Below are 19,465 nucleotides of genomic sequence, written 5' to 3' on the forward strand. Positions count from 1 at the left end.
ACAGCGTTGACCAGCCCTTGACAGAAGAAAAGCATATGTTCTTTTTTTAAAATTTCTGAACCCATTTATGCTTTTGGCAACCTGTCACAAGGAGTTTCACTATTTAATTCTGTGCTGCATGAGGAACCATTGCGGTTTGCTGGCCGTAAATCTAGGGCCTAGTAATTTACTTGGGATCCACTCAGTTCTTGCAGCAAACGAAAATGAAAAGAGATTCTGAGAAATATGGAGGGAACGAGTTGTCTTTTAAATTACACTCCTGCTTGCCCTGCCATCTAAATTAAATCTTTCCCTTCCTACTATAAGAGATTCTACATGAAAGGCCTGAACCATGAAGGATGTCATCCATGCTCTTTACACATAACAGTTAAAAGAAACTGCATGTCTTATTAAGAGATTCTGTCACATAATTTTGAGAAGTTCCAATATGTCTACCAGATCTATTAATCTGTGGAGACCTAATTCACTTATAAATAAACTATGCTGGTTCTTCCACTATACATCATAAGTATTTCTATGGCCACTAATTATATTCTTTATTATAGTTTCTAATAACTTGCCTGATGTGAATTTTTTACTTGGTCGTGCCTGGATCCTCCCTTATCTAAAACCATTTAAAGACTAGGAGCACATTTTGATGAAGTCATGGTGGTGTTCCAGTTTATTCCCCCCATTTGTTCTACAACATCTTCCAGATGACTCAGTGTTCTAAACTCCTTTCCTACAGCATGTTTAAGTATATTTGTTTTCAGGAAGATTACTCTGTTGAGAAACCATTTTTTTCCTCAGAGGATCTGTTTCACTGTAAAGAACGTGTGCTAATATTAACGCTTTCTAAAAATCCTCAGTTAGTGTGTTTGTGTCATTGCCCTTAATAGCTCCATAGGAATCCAGGGAAATTGCAGGAAGATCATGATCACCACTAAGCCAAATACAAAGCTTGTAATCTCATATACACAGAGAGTAAAGAAAATACTTATTTTGAAAAATTTGTCTTTATACTATCACCCTTCCAATTTCTGATGTGGATTTTATAGAATACTGTTTTTCCTTGTCCTTTGTGCCTCAGCCTGGGATATTTAATCCATTAACAAAGGCAATTTACACTATTGATGGATTTCAGGTCTACCTTCCTTTGCAAAGCTAAAATGAGTCTGTCTCTCTGTCATCACTTCATTGCCTGGACTCCATGTCAGGCTCAGTGCAGCAAAATAAAAACTCTTAAATATTCCTCAAAAGGAACTTTCACTACTGCCTACCATGCACATATCAGAACAGGGGCAGCTATAATCTGAAATGTTTGCATAGCCATGAAAACATGGCACTGTTGGGAGATATGGAAGCACACACAACACTAGCTAAAACTAATGCAGAGGTTAAAATTGCCCTGGTCATTCCTCGCAGGGTATATGTGCCTAGACACCATTGAAATCTTATTTGCTTGAAAGACTCATAACCTGCTTCTTTTCTTCAGATATCCATTAAGTTTTTCACAATCAGTCTAGTTTAATTCTGCAGATTTTTTGTGTGTAACATATCTATATATTGCCATGGTTGCCCATACACACAGCAAACATTTTGCCCAAGTGATATCGCCAAGTCCTTTCCTGTTCCTGACAAATGTACTTCTGCAAGAATTTTCAAATACGTCACATTGTCTTTCCCCATGCATCTATTCACTTTCTTTTCCTTTAAATGATATTAAATACGAACTCTTTATTTTCTTTTTGGAGACCTTTCTAGTATTTCTACTACTTACATCTCTCATTCAGTGTCAATGGAGAACTCTTACCCCTTATGCCCATCTGCATCATTCCCATATTATGTTTTCAAACAAGCACTTTCATATATTCTCCCATCTTGATACTAATGTTTTGAGGGAGATCTCTGTAATTATTGACACAGCTGCTTAGTTGTTCTCTTTTAAATTTCTCTACTATTTTCCTTTGTTACAGTGCTTCTATGGTAGAGAAGCTGCTCGTACAGTTGCAATGCTTATCCAATACGTACTCTGCAAATGACACTATTCATTAGGGTCCCCTAACTGGCCACTGCTGTACATCACCGTGCCTCTGCTCATCCTTCCTCTCTTGTCTAATTACACTAAAAGTTCCTAGGCACAGTCTTTTGTGTCTGTGTATTTGTGATTAAGAAAGTCAAAACCACAACAGTGATAACATACCACTGCATAGTAAAAGGTGTAAGGCTCAAAGAACAACCAATTTGAGCAAGGATACTAAATACATGTGGCACAAGAATCATGTCTAATTTCACTGAAGCTAGAAAGGGAAATTACTGATACCAATATTGCAAGATGGCATCCTTAAACACTCGAAAGCCACGATGACATCCAGATGAGCAAGCATCTTCATGATTCATTCCTAGTTGCCTGTTGATAAAGAATATTATAGGCAGCTATTGTGATTATCACCTTCTCTGCTAAATGTCAGTATGAATTTCATCCCCACTCAGACTCAACAGTGAGTGAGGGACAGTCAAAGGAAACAAGAACATTACTAATTCTTACCCTGGTGCAGTGGAGAACCATGTCCACTTTTTTTTCTGCTTTGTGGCTTGTCAAATATTTTGTTGTATCCTATAATGTATTTTTACTGTTTTCCACGTTGTGCGTGTAGATGGGATGTTGTCATAGTCATGTTCAACACAGTACTACTTGCACAGTTAGATCTTTCTTACAGCTTCATGTTTTCCATGCAGTTAAAGTAAACTGAGAGAAGGAACAAGAAGTATGCATGGCAAAGCTTGCTTTATACAAGATCTTAATCTTTGTATTCCTTTCATTTCTTGTTTTTCTAATTCACTGTGGCACTAAAATCAGATTACAAATTCACTGGGTCAGGTATTTTGCACCTCTTTTGCCAAGTGCCTTGTGCAAGTTCTACACAAATGGTAAATGTCAATCATCACCACAATACTGATAAATGCAAATTAAATGCTGCTCCAGGAGCTATTCCTTCAGTGCAGTAATAGTCAGCATTTATACAGGACTTCCCCTCACCCCCCAGACTGCAGATACGTTAGTTAATTAATCGAGGCTGAAGGACAGTGACGTAATTAGCCAAGCCCAGTCTTCTCTTAACAGTAATGGGGCTACTAACATAACAAAAGCATTCATGACTCCAGGAAAGTACCTATTATTACTTCACTTAGATGGAATTAAAATATTGTTTATTCACAGAATTCTTGATCTCACAACACCATCAAGTCTACACAGAATTGTAAAAAACATGGGAAATGAACACAAAAAATCTTGCACCTTCACTTACCAGCTGGCAACCACTACATGTGATTTATAGAAAGTGTCTGAAGAGCACTGGAAATTCCATATCATATGGATATGGAATTTCAGTCTTTAAGAAACCATCCAGCATTCAGGATATACACTGAACTTACTGTGTCCTTGGAAACTTACAGAAAACATTCATCATCTAGAGCATAACAGTTTTGCAGTAGCCACATTCACCATGACAAGAGTGCATATTGTCTACTGATGATATGCTACCTCCTGAAGTGAGTCTATGCCAATCATATGTGAGATATATCATCTACAAATAAAGAATACTGCAAAAGTTCATTGAGAGCAGGAGTTGTTCAGTCCCTGATTTCTTACAAATCCAAATGATAAAGCCCACGTTGGGGAATAAGACTGTCTTTGGTCATGCTGCCATCACTTTATAAACTATCCTCATGTTCAGATTACACAAGTGCCAAGGAAGGTCATGCAACTATGCTACTGGAAAGAAAAAAAATTCAGAGATTTTTTTACTGTTTCACAGGCAAACTAACTCAGGACTGCCCATGCACTGTGAGCTAGGTACAAAAGCCTTGATGTGGCAGGCAGAGGAGCTGTATGTTTGCCTAGTAAAAATACTTGTGTCCACAAGTGGCTGACGTACCCCATTTCCTAACTCATCCATCACATGCATACACAAACAAACCTGTGGAATCCCAGGAGATATCATTATGACTATGACAAGTGGGGTAAATTCTGTGCTATACCTTAAACTGTTGGACTTCAAGAAAAAATTACCTAAAGCCATTATAGCAGCTGAGTATCTTGTGCAGCTGGAGTGATCCTCTACAACGATTAGAAGTCCTGATGCTGTTCTCATTTACTGTAAACTGAGAAAAGCTGACAGACAAACGTCTCACAGTTCACTTGCCTTTACTTTTCTCCTGATACTTGTTTTTCTCCTCTCCCAGAGAAAAGTGGGCTGGAAGCTGCAAAGAAGCAGTGCATGCCATCTCCAGGCTGCTCCTAATATGAAGAAATATCCCCAGGGGTGCAATTTTTCAGGATTTCTACATATGACCTGCAGTTCTGTAGTATGATCATTCTTCATGGTCTTTAGAAAAATATTCCAAGACTTAAGAAAAACTCAAAGCCTTGCTGTCACTGGCTTCCAAAAATGTATCCTATTCTGTCAAGTGCTTTACAAGTTGGCTGCAGAATAGATCATGATATGGGAAAAAAGGACAATGAACAGTTAGAAAAGTTGAGTGTATAGGTGCTGTATCAAGCAGTACCACTTGGAAAAACTTGCAGTTCTCCACAACCCCATTGCTGATATCATCAAAAGCCATGAAACAAGTCAAGTATGGTAATGAGCTATGCCTGTCACTAGTGAAGCATCATACAGTTACTTAAGCAACCAGATCTTCTGAGCTAACCACCAGGCACAAAATTAAGTTACATATTGTGCATGCGCCTACTGAAAAAAAAAAACAAACCACAAAATCGAACCAAACCAAAAACCCCAAAACAAACAAAACCACCAAAAAAAGTCTACTGAATACTTCCTGCCTACCAAAGAAAGTTAACTGACTGAATATAAACACTATACACCTGAGGTTCATATGTGCATGAGAAAAACCTGAAGATTAACATCTTCACAGTTTGTAATGTATTCACCTCTCTCTATGCTGGTTTGCTTTGTTTCTCACACTGCTTTGCCACTTCTCTGGCTGCAGAGATCGCAGAAATTTGGCATATCTTGGTGGCTGTTGTTTTCTACAGACTGCTCAGTGAGAGCTGTGCTGAGAGGCAGCCAGGGAAAAAAATTATCTATAAGCCAGTTTCAGTGGAATCATTTGCCTTTTTCCTTTCTTACAGTTCTTTTCTTCAATAGGAGAAGGCATCTATCCACATGTTCTGAAGGTTCTTTTCTGTCTCCCACAAAAGGATGAAAGGAGATGCAGCTACATCCAGCCACTATCAGGTAAAAGGATTGTATTCAGCTCCAGCATTGGCTTCTAGGGTCTGCAATGATAAGAAAAGAGATATGTCACTCTTCATTAGTGAAAAAAAGAGGTTTCTTATAATTATTTGATGCATGATCATCAAACTATAGGTAATGAAGAAGTACAGTAATGATCTAGTGAATAAGCTGGCCTTAAGGAGCTGAGCAAGCGATCTCTGTGAAAAGTAGGTTTTTAAAGAGATGCTGAAGTACAAGAAGTATGCTACTCCACTCATTTCATGCATGATACATATTTTTTTGTAAAATCTGTATCTGTTCTGGCATGAGAGTTTAGACCACAATACAAATGCAGAGACAATAGTGAAGATGGTGATCACACACTTGTAGTTTGATTGCCATTTCAATAGCCACACCATCATGGTATGAATGAACTTATCAGAGCTGAGCTGTACAATGGGAATATTGCACCACCAATACATCTTTCAGCTTGCTCCTAGCAGCCTACTAGGAAGAATCATGAGGTACCATTGTCAGATAGCTGCATATCTACTGTTTTTAAAGTTCATGAGAGAAGGGATACACAGGGCACTGTAGAATGTCTATGCAGTTTCGATCACTTCAATAGCTTTTTTTATGGTGCTCACAGTAAAACTTACATTCTGGATGCTCTGCTTCCCTGAATCTGGCAACAAATGCTGATACACAGGCACACCCATGCTGCCCATGCTGCTCAGTTTTTACTTAAGTTCTCTTGGTATCTGCCATATAGTATGCATGTATGTGTGTGTACTTGTATATACAGGTACACATCTGTATATACGTACAGGTACACACCCATACATAATTCCTACAACACTTCCTATGAGTTCTACTGAGTACTTCTGTGATATTCCTCTTCTTATTGCTTTTTGCAATCCCCTTCATTGCACACAGCACAGAATGGACTTGTGGATATCCTGTTCAACTGGAACCTTCGGGTGGAGAAACACTGTTGGCAGCAGTACCTCCTGTTTTCTCTCCTCTTTTAGGCGTAGCCCCATGTCTGATTATCTACAAGGCTTTATCACTGCTATTCCTAAACTCTGGCACTGCTCATCTACAGATGACTTACATACATGTTACTGACAGCTCCTCAGTGTCCTACTGCGTAACCCTTCTAAACAGAAAGTCAAGCACTGTTTGACCTTATTTCACCACTAGAAACCAATGTATTGCTCCTTGGATATCTGTACTGAGAGAAGGACAATGCTAAGGAGAATCCAAAGATACAGAATTCCAAACATTTAGAAACTCTCAGTCTGATTAGGCACAACCACAGTCAAGTTGTTGCTGGTATCAAGAGACTGAATCCAAAGGGCATTTTCTGTGTATTTCACTTTGCAGGTTCCATCCCTCCAGGACTGCCTGTTAGCTTGCATCAGTTCTCTGTCTGTTCTTCATATCTTAGGCTTCTTCAGCAAGCACTCCTTCCATCCTCATGAGTTTTCTCTACTCAGAATCACAAAATGGTTGAGGTTGGAAGTGATGTCTGGAGGTCATCTTGTCCAATCCCTGCTTAAGCAGAGTTACCTAGAGTAGGTTGCCCAGGACTATGTTCATATGGCTTTTGACTATCTTCAAAATGTCTCCAATATCTTCTTTACAACTACCATTGAGGTATTTATCTAAATGGATACTTCAGTCCTTTAGTCACCTCTATGGCCTTTTGCTGGACACTCTCCCATATGCCCAAATCTCACTGGGTCATCTGGAAATCCCAGAAATTGATACTATTCTCCAAGTGTGGCCTTACTAGTGCTGAGTGGAGGGGAAGGACCATCTCTTTATCTACTCCTTATCCACCTGCTCTTTATTTACTTCTCTATTCCACACATAACCTCCTATATGATCATATTTCTTCCATTATCTTTGTGTCTATGTAAATCTTTCTTAAAGGCATTTGTTAAGCTACTATGCTGTTGAACATCCAGTATGCTTCTGAAGGACAGTAAATTCTTCACAAACCATGTAACTCATCAGATACGAGAAATTCATATGCAACAATTGAACTGATTTCAAGTAACCAAATTTTCTTAAGATGGGTAATAAAAAGTTAACACAGTGTAAATGTGACGCTCCATTTTAACTATCAGTAAAAACTACCAGAAATAAAACCATACTCACAACAGATTTTTTCACATGAACAACTTCTTCCCCATTTCCTGTTTGAAGTTCTTCTTTGGCTTTACCGAAAAAACAAATAGATAATAATGATGATATAATCTAACCACTTAGACAAAAGCTGCCAAAATTTTTCTTTAAGATACAGAGAGATAGAGTCAAGTATGAGAGCAGTTAAGTTTTTACTAATGTCCTCTCAGGAACATTGAGTTAGGTATTACAGAGATCCACTTCCATAAATGCTAGCTATAAGCATTTGACTCACTGATTTGTAATGAATTTTGGGGAGCAAACCAGATATAGTTTACACATAATTGTACACTCTACTTATTATTGCATTGTCACTGCAACAGCAGCTAGGATGGTTCTTATGTCGAATGCAGGCAATGAAAAAACTGTGGCCCATACCAAAAGTTGTAGAAATAAGACTATGGGAGAGGACAGGTTGAGAGGACAAGCAAACAAGCAGTAAGACAGCATGTCAGTTGTGCTGTTGTTAGTACCAGGGAGAATATATAAATTCCTTAGTCTAAAATGTATTTGGGGACTAGTAAGCTGCCTTAAAAAGCACTATATACTGCTTTCTCTGTGTAGCTGCTTTCCAGCAGGTCAGCCTCTGACATGTATTGCTGCATGGAGTTATACATCCCCAAAGGACTATAAGCAAACAGGTGTAGAGTCACTGCTACCAAGAGATCCTGGAGTGTCATTTAGCAAGTTACCTCTCTCTCCATCTATCCCCAGATTTACTGAAGTATGGAGAATTTCAGACCAGATATTCTATCTTGGATGAAGAAATTAGTATTTACTCTTAGATGTATATTCAAACAACAACAGCAAGAGAATAACTTCACTGAATACTTCCAGACCAGTTCTCTGTTAAAGGTACTGATATGTAACAGGGCAGAAATCCTTCCATCACAATGAACCAACCAGCACCTTTATGCCTAAAATATCTTTATCAAGGTTGTCATTTACAACTACCATAAAGCTGATCCCAAAATATGCAAACAGCCCTGAGCTAACAAGTCTAGCAGTTCTGTAACATATCCTGCTTCTCCTGATTTGCAGAAGCCTGGAGAGCAAGTATCCAGTCATTAAAGTACAGCTGACAGAGTGTTGCCTTGAGAAGCAAACTCTTTGATTACTCTTAAGTTTCCTAAATGGTATTAGAACTCACAGGAGTGTAAGGAGGTTCAATTTTTAATCCTTTCTTTTGACTGGTGTCAAAGGCAAAATCTCCCCAAAAGATGTGTTAGTTAACAGTCTAACACCACTCTCAAAAACTGGTTGCTCTGAGAAAAAACAAGGTTAAGTTCATCATCACTGTAACTCCATACAACCTTTTAAATTTTCACACCTATTTGCAATAACCACCCTGATATCTGGATAGCACTCATGAACATAGCACCGCACAAAGTTTGCTGTAAGCATAACATTAGAGCCAGGGGTGCTTTACCTGTGTAAGGTGTGCATACACATGAGTAGTGTGCAAAAATTGTGTGAGTACTCAACATCAGATTTAAAAGGAAGTTAGTATCTAGTCTAGTTCGCCTAGTCTGAATTTTCAATCATGCAGAAGGAGAATGAAGGAAATACTTTTAGATATAGTCAGTAATTGTAAGAGTGATATTCACACTCCAGAGCAAGAGTTAGATGAGTATTCATTTGCCTGGAAAACACCAGAGGCAAGAGGGAATCTTCCAGACCCTGCACAAGTCCATCCCTGTCTACACCCCCACTCTTAATTCCTCCTGTTCTTTACTTCCATTATTATGCCAGTGCCTCTGGCACCATTGCTTCCTAGGTTACTCCCTCTCCCTCCGCTTCCTGCCTGCTCTTTGTACATCAGATTACTTCTAGCTCATGGACAGGGAAAGGCAGACAACCTCTTTTCAGCTAATCCCTTCTAAAACAAGCACTACCTTTTACTGAGCATGCCAATGCAATCAGGAATGGTTCTACACAACTATTAAAAATAATTATCAAGCTTTGATGATCATCCAGGACGTTTTTATGTGTTTTCTCCCACCATTGTATGTGGTGGGAGAAAGTAAGTATTGTAAGACTGTATTTAATTTTCTCTGCTTGCTACAAGCATTTTAAAAATAGTCTCATCAATGAAAATATCCAAAGCTGAGCATAGAAGAGCTGGACATTATGCCGTGCAAGTTCTCTGCAGTGTCACAACAACCATAAATTGCACAAAATCCTTTATCTTCAATCACAAAGTGTCTTTAAAATCTAAAAGCACTGAAGTACAGGCTCATGTTCACATTATTGGGAAATCATTTTCCCATCCTTAAAATTCAGGCACAAAAGTAGCAATGAGAGCAGGGTTTTGTCTGTTTTATTTCAGTTTCCTAAACTGTCAGAGGCACCAAGCCAGGAAACATAGTCACTGAGGTTACTGTTGCCTAAGAGAAAGCCAGACTTTGGTACTCTGCACAGAGAGCATAGAGCAGTTAAAGAAATTCTGATGAGTTTATGTCAAGTGTCAATTGAATTGTCCAGGGGTGTCCAGGGCATATCAAATGTCATTATCCACTTGATCACTACAGCCTATAAAGCATTCAGGCCTCCCCTGGGTCTTAAATCACACAGACCAGTCCCTAGGAACACATCAAGTATCCTAAGCACCTCTGAAAAACCAGGCAATAGCTACGGTTATGTAAATTGAACACAGCTTCCAGTGTTCATGTCATTCAGTTATAATTTTGAGACTGAAGGTTCTGGTCATTAACCAACTGTACAGCATTGCTGTGTAAAATTAAGATAATCAGCAGCTACAACTGGATATTTGCAAATTATGAAGGAAAATATTTGTTTTTTAAAATAGCATATTTTAAAAGACTTGGATTCATAGAATAGTTTAGGCCAGAAAGGACCTTGAAGATCATCTAGTTCCAGACCATGTTGCTCAAGGCCTCATCCAACCTGTCCCTGAACATCTCCATATAGGGGTCATCCATGGCCTCTCTGGGCAACCTGTGCCAGTGTCTCAACACCCTTATTGTGTAGGATTTCTTCCTAAAATCTAGTCTATATCTACACTTCTTAAGCTTAAAGCCATTCCTTCTCATCCTATCACTACAAGCCCTTGTAAAAAGTTCCTTCCCAGCTTTCTTGTAGGCCCTATTCAGGTACTGAAAGATTTGAAAAGTCACCTGAAAATTTCTAATGCTGCTATCAGAGTAACTTTAGAAGTTGGAACAAAAAAGCATTGGGAGTTGGATTCAATGGCCCTTATGGATCCTTTCCTGCTTGATATTTTCTTCAATTCTATGAACTACCTATATGTGACAAGTTTAGCATAATAAGGTGCTCATTTGTAAAGGGATGAGAAGAATATTTCTTTTTAACTAAAGTTTGATGAAGTTTAAATGCAATCTCTGTGTGTGTGATCACACAAACATTGGAGTGTAAGACCTCAGATCAAAGGATTTGGTGCAAATACTGTTTTGGGTGAAGCAGGTTTCTGTCTGAGGCTTTTTTGGTTTTTTTAGTAGTAAATGACATTGACTTCAGTAAAGCTTTTCATACAGTCTCCCATAACATCCTCATAGAAGAGCTCAGGAGATGTGGCATAGATGGTTGGTCAGTGAGCTGGATTGAAAACTGGCTCCACAACAGTGTTCAGAGGGTTGTCATCAATGGCACAGGGTCCACTTGGAGGCCTGTGGAATCTGTCCCTCAGGAATCAGTACTGGGTCCAGTTTTGTTCAATATCTTTATCAACAACCTGGAGGAGGGGATTGAGAGTACCCTCAGCAAGTTCACTGATGATACAAAACTGGGGGGGTTGGCTGACACCCCCTCAGGCTGTGCAGCCATCCAATGTGACCTGGACAGGCTGGAGAGCTGGGTGCAGGCAAACCTCATGAAGTTTAATAAGGACAAGTGCAAGGTCCTACATCTGGGGAGGAATAACAACAGGCACCAGTACAGGCTAGGGGCTGCCCTGCTGGAAAGCAGCTCCACACAGAAAGACCTTGGAGTGCTGGTGGACAGCAAGTTCTGCACGGAACAGCAATGTGCTCTTGTGGCCAAGAGAGCCACTGGGATCCTGGGATGTATCACGAAAGGTGTGTCCAGCAGGTCTAAGGAAGTTCTTCTACCTCTCTACTCTGCCCTGGTGAGACCACACCTGGAATACTGTGTCCAGTTTTGGGCTCCCCAGTTCAAGAGAGACAGAGACCTGCTGGAGAGAATCCAACAGAGAGCCACGAGGATGATTAGGGGACTTGAGCATCTCCCCTATGAAGAGAGACTGAGAGCCCTGGGGCTGTTTAGTCTTGAGAAGAGAAGACTGAGAGGGGATCTGATCGCTGTCTATAAATATCTGAGGGGTGAGTGTCAAGTGGAGGGGGCCAGGCTCTTTTCAGTGGTACAGAGTGATAGGACAAGGAACAATGGGTTCAAACTAGAACATAGAAGATTTCACCTCAACATGAGGAGAAACTTCTTTATAGTGAGGGTGACAGAGCACTGGAACAGGCTCCCCAGGTGGGTTTTTTTTTTTTTTTGTTTTGTTTTGTTTTGTTTTTTTTCAAGAAGGTTGGAAGAGACCTCAAGGATCATTGAGTCCAACCTGTCACCCTACACCTCATGCCTATCTAAACCATGGCACCAAGTGCCACGTCCAATCCCCTCTTGAACACCTCCAGGGATGGTGACTCCACCACCTCCCTGGGCAGCCAATTCCAATGGCCAACCACTCTCTCTGTGAAGAACTTTCTCCTCACCTCCAGCCTAAACCTCCCCTGGCGCAGCTTGAGACTGTGTCCTCTTGTTCTGGTGCTGGTTGCCTGGGAGAAGAGACCAACCCTCTCCTGGCTACAACCTCCCTTCAGGTAGTTGTAGACAGCAATGAGGTCACCCCTGAGCCTTCTCTTCTCCAGGCTAAACAGTCCCAGCTCCCTCAGCCTCTCCTCATAGGGCTTGTGCTCAAGGCCTCTCACCAGCCTCGTTGCCCTTCTCTGGACATGCTCCAGCAATTCAACATCTTTCCTAAACTGAGGGGCCCAGAACTGGACACAGTACTCAAGGTGTGGCCTAAGCAGTGCTGTGTACAGGGGTACAATGACCTCCCTGCTCCTGCTGGCCACACTATGCCTGATGCAGGCCAGGATGCCATTGGCTCTCTTGGCCACCTGGGCACACTGCTGGCTCATGTTCAGGTGGCTGTCAACCAGCACCCCCAGGTCCCTTTCCACCTGGCTGCTCTCCAGCCACTCTGACCCCAGCCTGTAGCTCTGCATGGGGTTGTTGTGGCCGAAGTGCAGCACCCGGCACTTGGACTTGTTGAATGCCATCCTGTTGGACTCTGCCCATCTGCCCAGCCTGTCAAGGTCCCTCTGCAGAGCCCTTCTACCTTCTAACAGATCAACACCCGCTCCCAGCTTGGTGTCATCTGCAAATTTACTGATGATGGACTCAATCCCCTCATCCAGATCATCAATAAAGATATTGACCAGGATGGGGCCCAGCACTGATCCCTGGGGGTCACCACTAGTGACAGGCTGCCAGCTGGCAGTGGCACCATTCACCACCACTCTCTGGGCTCGGCCCTCCAGCCAGTTCCTAACCCAGCGCAGAGTGCTGCTGTCCAAGCCACAGGCTGCCAGTTTGGCCAGGAGTTTGCTGTGGGGGACAGTGTCAAAGGCCTTGCTGAAGTCCAGGTAGACTACATCCACAGCCTTTCCCACGTCCACCAGGCGGGTCACCTGAGTCTCCTTCTCTGGAGACTTTCAAAACCCACCTGGATGCATTCCTGTGTGGACTATCCTAAGTGAATCTGCTTTGGCAGGAACGTTGGAGCTGATGATCTCTTGAGGTCCCTTCCAACCTCTGATATACTGTGAGACAGTGAGACATTAAATCACTTCTGAGCCTTCACTGCTTTTTACTTTTTAATTTTACCCCTTAAAGACTCTACAAAAAAAGCCAAACCCCAAATCACAGAATAGCACAAACCAGCTATAAACTCTGATATGAAGAATCACAACGTTATCACAGTCCCATAATGATAAACTATTTTCTCTAGCTTAGATCCCATGTAGACTACTACAACATGTACTTTCTCGTGCTGTGACTGTTAAAACAAATGAAGATTGACAAGTTGAAAGAATACACAATCAAACTGAGAAATTAATATCTAAATGGTGGAATCAGTAAACATAGCTGGATCACATTGCACTGTGAATGGAAAACAATAAAACCATATTTTAGCACAGATTGACACAGAAACCCAGCATAGACAAAGGAAAAACAAATTCCATAGTCACAAAACAACCTACTTTATAGAATAATTATGCAGGTAATACCTTGTTTTATATATTGCCAAAAGAGTTGTATCACAGAATAATTTGCATGAATGAGATGAAAAAACTTTTAAAGTTTTGACTACTTGGTTCAGATAAGATATGACTACATCTATTTTACTTCTTAAATGTTTTTATAAAAGGCTTAATAAATATAAAGACTTTAGTGGGTGACATATGCTAATTTTTGATTGTAACTGGCACATAGTTAAATAAGGAAACATTTTCAGTGAAAACTGGCAGAAGCACTGTTTGTTTTAGCACTCTTATAAATGCAGTTTAGAAACCTTTCTGGGCTTATGAAGAGGCTTTTTGTTTGTTTGGGATTTTTTTTATTTTTCTTTTTCAGAGTGCAAGCATGGTGGCAGTAACTCATTAATTCAAGTGAAAATAATAAACTACCTAACTACCTTCAAGACTGACAGAGATGATGATCAGCCTTTGCCTACCAAGAACTCATGCACAGACATACTTTTTTTTCTCTCTGGTAAGAGTAAGTGTATAAAACCACATATTTCTGTACAAACATAGTCAGGGCTGTATTTGAAAGGACTGGCTAAATTAAAAATGGAAGTATTATGGCAGTTCCACAGAATATCTGAAAAAGTTCTGTGACAAACTTTCGAAAATACAAATTGAACATTATGAGGAAAATTTCTGAATGTTAATCCAACTTTAGGACTTAAGTCTGTTGAAGTCAAAGAACCTTCAGAATTGGTGAAAACAAATGCAGCAAAAATGCAGTGTTTTACTGGGTCATTTTACACTAGCATCTCCTTTTAGTTTTAAGCTCTGTCATAACAGATAGATAGGTGATATTTCTAGTATCTTCCACACATCAAATTTTCAAGAGTGGCAGGCAATGGGTCCATGTTCAATTGAGGCCAGTGACAAGTGGAGTCCCTCAGGGATCAGCACTGGGACCAGTCTTGTTCAACATATTTTTTGGCAACTGGTGACATGGACAGAAACATTGAGTGCACCCCCAGCAAGTTTGCTGATGACACCAAGCTGTGTGGTGCAGCAGACATGCTGCAGGGAAGGGATGCCATCCAGAGGGACATGGACAGGCTGGAGAGGTGAGCCCATGACAACTTCATGGGTTCAACAAGACCAAATGCAAGGTCCTGCATCTGGGCAGGGGCAATCCCAAGCACCAATATAGGCTGGGAAGTGACTGGCTTAAGAGCAGTCCTGAAGAAAAGGACTTGGGGATGCTGGTGGATGAGAAACTCAACATGAGCCAGCAGTGTGCACTTGCAGCCCGGAAAGCCAATCACATCCTGGTCTGCATCAAGAGAAACATAGCCAGCAGGTTGAGGGAGGTTATTCTCCCTCTCTACTCCACTCTGATGAACCCCACCTGGAGTACTGTGTCCAGTTCTGGAGCCCCTATTACAGGAAAGATATAAACATAGTGGAACATGTCCAGAGAAGGGCCACAAGGATGATCAGAAGGCTAGAGCACTTCTCCTATGAGGATAGACTGAAAGAGTTGGGGCTGTTCAGTCTGGAGAAGAGAAGGGGCCTACAAGAAAGCTGGAGAGGGACTTTTTAGGGTGTCAGGTAATGATAGGACTAGGGGAATGGAAAAAAATAAAAATAAAAATGGGTAGATTCAGGTTGGATATTAGGAAGAAGTCTTTCACCATGAGGGTGGTGAGACACTGGAACAGGTTGCCCAGGGAGGTGGTAGAAGCCCCATCCCTGGAGGTTTTTAAGGCCAGGCTGGATGTGGCTCTGGGCAACCAGATGTAGTATGAGGTATCCCTGCCCATGGCAGGAGGGTTGGAACTGGATGATCCTTAAGGTGCCTTCCAACCCTGACAATTCTATGATGCTATGAATAATCTGCATTTGAATATTATTTTAGTATCTGTTCTATCTCAATAGCACTGTTTTCACAGTCTGCCCCTTTTCTGCCCCATTATCTTCCTTTTTTCCCCTCAAATCCCAGAGCACCTGGGCTCTGTTGGAGTCTCCTCCCACCCCAGGTGTGGCCACTTTGCCCTCCCCACCCACTTCCCTTTTTAACTCCCCCCAGGAAGGGCAGAAGCCCCAAGCTGAGCCCATCTGGGCTGAAGGATCCTCCTCTCATCACTGGTGAGTCCCCACGGTGCACACCGTGTGACTGGGGGGGGTAACAAAGGCTGGGGGGCCTGGTGGCCCCCCAGCTAGGTAGGAATAGGGTTGATATCTACTCTAATATCATCCATGGATGCTGACTGGGCCTCCTTACTGTGTGGTATCTTGGCTGGTTGAGGGTCTCGGCTCTGGCTCTGGGATAGGTGCAAAAGTGGAGGTGGTAGAGGTGGAGCAGGAGCTGGAGCTGTTTCAGCAAGGTGGAGGACAGTGTAGAGGGAGCAAGGGCCACTTTGAGAAGATGAAGTGCGGGGGGAGGGTGGAGCAGGAGCTGCTTTGGGAAGGTGAAGGGTGGTGAGGGTGGGGGAGGCAGGGGGGTTAGGGTAGATGACCTTTAGAATCAGTGGGGCTCCACCTGGGGAAGGATGACCTCATTGCTGTCTACAGCTACCTGAATGGAGGTTGTAGCCAGGAGGGGTTTGGTCTCTTCTCCCAGGCAGTCAGCACCAGAACAGGAGGACACAGTCTCAAGCTGTGCCAGGGGACGTTTAGGCTGGAGGTGAGGAGGAAGTTCTTCATGGAGGGAGTTATTAGATGTTGGAACATGCACCCAGTGAGGTGGTGGAGTCACCATCCCTGGAGGCTTCAAGAGGGGACTGGACGTGGCAGTTGGTGACATGGTTTGGTAATCATGAGGTCTTGGGTGACAGGTTGGACTTTGATGATCCTTGAGGTCTTTTCCAACCTTATTGATTCTGTGATATGATGAGTTGGTTGAGAGCATATGGGTGAAGATTAAAGGGAAGACAGGGGAAGGTGATGTTACTGTAGGGGTCTGTTACAGGCCACCTGACCAGCAGAACCAAGCAGCTGAGGCTCTCCACAGGCAAACAGAAGTGGCTTTGTGTTCTCACAAGCCCTGGTCCTTGTGGGGCATTTCAACCACCATAACATCTGCCTGAAGGGACAACACAGCAAGGCACCAGAAATCCAGGACGTTTCTGGATTGTACAGATGACAACTTCCTCCTCCAAATGGTAGAGGAACCAACAAGAAAAGGTGCTATGCTGGACCTTGTTCTCACCAACAGGGAAGGGCTGGTAACCAGTGTGAGGCTCAGGGATAGCCTTGGCTGCAGTGACCATGAAGTGATAGAATTTAAGATCCTCCGGGCAACCAGGAGAGTATATCCCAAGCTTACAACCTTGGAGTATAGGCATGCAGACTTTGATCACTTCAGGGATCTGCTGGCCCAAGTATCCTGGGACAAAGCCCTAGAGGGAAGAGGGGCCTAGGACAGCTGATCAGTATTCAAGGATTGCCTTCTCTGTGGCCAGGAGCAAAATATACCCACAAAGAGGAAAGCAAGAAAGAATGTTAGGAGACCTGCCTGGATGAGCAAGGAGTTCCTGCACAAGCTGTCACACAAAAAAACTCTATAAGGAGTGGAAGAAAGGACAGTTAGGGCATATAAGGAAGCTGGAAAAAAAATATAAATGGGTAGATTCAGGTTGGATGTTAGGAAGAAGTTTTTCACCACGAGGGTGGTGAGACACTGGACAGGTTGCCAGAGAGGTGGTAGAAGCCCCATCCCTGGAGGTTTTTAAGGCCAGGCTGGATGTGGCTCTGGGCAACCTGATCTAGTGTGAGGTGTCCCTGCCTATGGTAGGAGGGTTGGAACTTGGATGGTCCTTGAGGTCCCTTTCAACCCTAACAATTCTATGATAACCCTCAGAAGTTAAAGGAAATGGGAGAAAGGTAATTGTTTGGCTTTTTTTTTTTTTTCCTGTTATACACCATGTTGTGTCCTTTTCCCTGGTAAGGAAATCTCCTCATTTAACAGCTCATAACTGCATAGATATCAATCCAAGTTACATTGAATCACTACAGCTGAAAGGAGATTGTTAAATTATTTTATTTATGAAAGAAGGAAGTGGCTATGAAGGGGTTTTTTTCACCCCAACAGTAATTAGCTATTGATCAGCTCTTCATTTAATAAAATAGAAAATAGCTTCAAGATTCAGTGTTGGTTTTGCAAGTCCTCCTACCAAACCAGCTTTTTTTTCATCCAATTACTGATGACCTTTTACATACTATTCAGACTGAAATAGAATTCTTTGTGCTGGATAACAGAATCAAATTAATCCTATCAAGGTGACAAAATCAACTTTCAAAAAAGGCAAACTAACATATTATTTTTTCTTTTTTTTCCTTTCTTGCATTCCTTCCTATTTCAAGAAACACCTTGAACTAACTCATACAAAGGCCTTGTAAGGAAAAAATCTACTATCCTTACAAACCCTGATGGAAATGTGCTGTGATAGTGCCTACCAGGAACCTATAGTGAAGATGCTTGGTAGAAAAAAAGATTGGGACAGAGAAAGATGGAGAGAAGATGGCCCATGAGTCTTTCATTGCCCATGGTGTGGAGGCAACACCTGAGAGGACGTGGAGGTAGCTGGCTGAACTGGGACTGTCTCATTGCTCCATAACATGGCCCTGTTTTGTAAAGAGCTAACACATCCAGTCACCACAGCTGGGATTCCCCATGAAAAACCTGGCTACATGGTTGTCAAGGGAGGGGTGGAGGATGAGGCAAGAGTTTTGTCAGAACCACTCCTCCACATCTCAGTGTGGGATGTGTCTTCCAAGATTAGAGAGCCATGCACTGAGCTAAAATCAACCTAATTAAAAAGAGTTGGCAGTTTAATGGATGAAACTGATATTTAAACAGCTGGAATGAAAGATTTCGTGTGAGAGCGTATTTGCAAAGAAACATCAAACTACCCTACCAACAAAATAAACAAACTGCCCTCTGTGCAAGGCAAAGTGTCTAGAGAAAACAGAGGATTTGAAATCATTAACTTAAGACCAGATCCAAACTCACTGATTATCTTGGCATATTTGTTTAGGTCTGAATAAACCAAAATTGGGTCAAAATAACTTCAGATACTGAGTTTAGTGCCTTGGCAGAAACATTTTTTTTTTTTAAATCAAAAAGGCCATTGGGGCAATATAATGCAAAATATGGATGCTCATCTCCTGTTTATAATTTTTGCTGTCACCTACTTACCATGAATAGAACTTTATTACAATTTCAATTCATTATTTTTTCAAAGCATTCCTTATACATGTTCTGAAACCAAATCAAGCCAATTTGTGCCATCTACTGGTAAAACAAGATTTTCCAAAGCTTAAGTACTCTAAATCTACTACAGAGCTAGTTTATTTTATACCTGTTTCAGTTTGTTTACCCTAAATAGAAGTGTTAGATTGTTGCAAGCAATCTCACATATGGTGTGTCTGATAAAGAAGACTGTTTGCATCATCTGAGGATCAACAGCATCATATAAACAAATTAATTCATGGACACCTTCAATTAGAGTGATGTTACTATGACTCTGCTGAAAATTTTCAGAGGTGTATTTTTAAACTAAAACTTCCATAAAGTAAACCTGGATAATGGCTAGGACATGTTTCTTAGCCTGAACTATCTTTCTGTTTGTGAACTGCAGTGTCCATTTTGTGACAGCTGCATATGTGCTCCTTCTTATCTGAATTAACAGTTTAACTGGGAACCACTCTTCTGAACCAAGGTGTTCATAGCAGAGTTAGAGCTTGGCTGCCCCTTTTGTACATGGCACTGTTAAGATCTCACACTGGCACTCTGAGATGTCA

Source organism: Indicator indicator, chromosome 4, assembly GCF_027791375.1.
Source record: "Indicator indicator isolate 239-I01 chromosome 4, UM_Iind_1.1, whole genome shotgun sequence".
NCBI classification, from domain to species: Eukaryota; Metazoa; Chordata; class Aves; order Piciformes; family Indicatoridae; genus Indicator; species Indicator indicator.